The following is a 2,381-nucleotide window of genomic DNA, read 5'->3' as shown; positions in this document are numbered from 1 at the left end:
GTCAATAGGTGAAAGAGTGGTTAAAGTGCAGGATCCCACATAACCAATTCTGTGGTTTGAGTTCCAAACCTGACAACTTGAAAAACACACTGGTTACTTTTGCCCTGAATACTGACGAGAGTGGAGAAAGGACTGTCATCCCCCTTGGACATTATTTCTCATTTTCCCTGTTTCTATGTCTCTTCAGCAAGCACACATGACCTATACCAAAAATCTATAGACAAAACATTAAAAATATTTTAATAGTAGAACACCACTATTTCTAAGAGTTTAAGGATTTCCCATGGAGAGGACAGATGGTGGCACAATGTAAAACACAATGCACCATGATGGTAATGTATGTACATGGAAACATTTCTGGGACTCAAGAGATGGAATGGAGGCCTACTTGAGTATGCTGAGCATATGGGTGCTATGCTCTACAGGTGGCTGAGGTGAGAATGAATCAAGGCCTCAAGACACTCTTGAGAGTGCTGTCTCTCATGGAAGAAAAAAACTTAAAAATAAATTAATCCTAAAGAAAAATAAAAATAGAGACAAAAAATAAAGTGATCACAAATATTTATATAATTCAAAAGTTAAGACCTTCTGCCTCCCTGGCTGACTGGCAACCAGTCTGAACAACATGTTTTGCACCACGTTTCTGGATGACCTGCTGCTCCAGTGCAGGTACTGCATCTATACTCCAGTGGGTGAGGATGGAGGGTTGGAATAGCACCAACATTTCTGGGGTGTGCAGGCTTGCTCATCTGGTACTGCAGTTACATCACCTACAGGTGATGGAGTGACCCTAGGCTGTGAGAAAGAAAAAAGAAACAGAAACTTGCCAAAGAGAGAGCTGGCCTTTCCAAGTTATCTGACCTTAAAGATGATGAAACAGTTCATGCCAGAGATCTATTTTAAGACTTAAGTAAAAGAACCAGAGTTACTTGAATTGTTTTTTGTAAGCCATAGCATTTCTGCCAGTTTTATCAAACTTGGATACCATATTTTCATCCATTTAGCAAAACCTGAAAAAAAGCAAGAAAGAAACCAGGCTCTTGCTAACTGATGATCCTCCTGCTTCCTCCTCTGAAGCAGATAATTAACATCTTTAGTTAGAAAAAAACTGAACTCTTTCAAAGAAAAAAAGTATCTATACACTTGAATAGGTACTTCACAAAGGAGATTTCTAAATGTTTGATAAATGTATAAAACATGTTTAACATCATTAGTAAATGGAGAAATACAAAATAAGACTAAATAAAATAAAATAAAATAAACAGCATCTATAAATTTAGAACAACCTGTACTCTTAGAACCAAAATTGGAGTGTCACTTACATACATTTTGAGAAATTGGATTCTGAAGACGCATAATATAACGGCCCAATCACATGCCAAAAGCATAAACTCAAACAAATGCACACTCATTAGTACTATGGAAAGAGCTGACAGTGGCATTAATCCAAACATCTGAAACCAAGGGAAGGTATCAAGAAGAGATCAATAAGGAAGAGTTGAATGAAAAAGTGTAGAGGAAATGCTTCTAAGGGTGAGACTTATTTTAGATCTTATGGGCCCAATTCAGCAAAAAGTGTAAAACATACTATAAGTTATAAAAAGAAGACAGATATGATATCTCTCACATACATATTCATTTTTTAAAAATTTGCTATAGGGTACCAGCACCCATCTGAGAAACATAGAAAAAGGAAGAGAAAAATAGTGAAAAAAGCACCCCCCAGGGGAGCTGATCCACACAGCAGTCCATCCTCTTTCATTTTTCTCACGATACTGGACATATACGCACATGTGCCTATTCTCAAGTCATCTGGTCTGGAATTTGAACTGTGTTATCAGCCATGTGGAGTCCAGCCACCTTAACCACCACTCCACCTGCTGGCCCTCCACATGTTTCTAAAAGGAAATATGCAAACTATATGAGAAAATAAAAGTGTATTAAGGGATATGAAAAGATTTGATATTACAAAACATGCACACAGATAAGGAAAATTTATCTTTATGAAATGACCAATTCCCAAAATTCATCTATAAATTTAATGGCATCTCATCAAAATTACAGTATGTTTCATTTTCAAAGAAAAAGGGACCGAAATTATTCTAAAGTTTACCTAAACATCAAATATATATACCTATAGAATTCACTTTCTCACTGTTCTTCTCTCTCTCTCTCTCTTTGTCTCTCCTTTGTCAAATTAAAAACTAACAAGTACAAATAAATGATTATTTAAAAATAAAAAAAGCTTCATAGACATTTTAAAAGAACAGTTTATTTCATTCATTTATTTTTTTTTAAACAGAGACAGAGAAAGGGAAAGTGAGAAAGCAAGCTCTCAAGTCCACTACTATAATATTATAGCCAGTAGGCCTGTGGGGGTC

The sequence above is a fragment of the Tupaia chinensis genome, unplaced genomic scaffold (assembly GCF_000334495.1).
Source record: "Tupaia chinensis unplaced genomic scaffold, TupChi_1.0 Scaffold148019_1, whole genome shotgun sequence".
Classification (NCBI taxonomy): Eukaryota; Metazoa; Chordata; class Mammalia; order Scandentia; family Tupaiidae; genus Tupaia; species Tupaia belangeri.
This window is presented reverse-complemented; position numbering follows the sequence as displayed.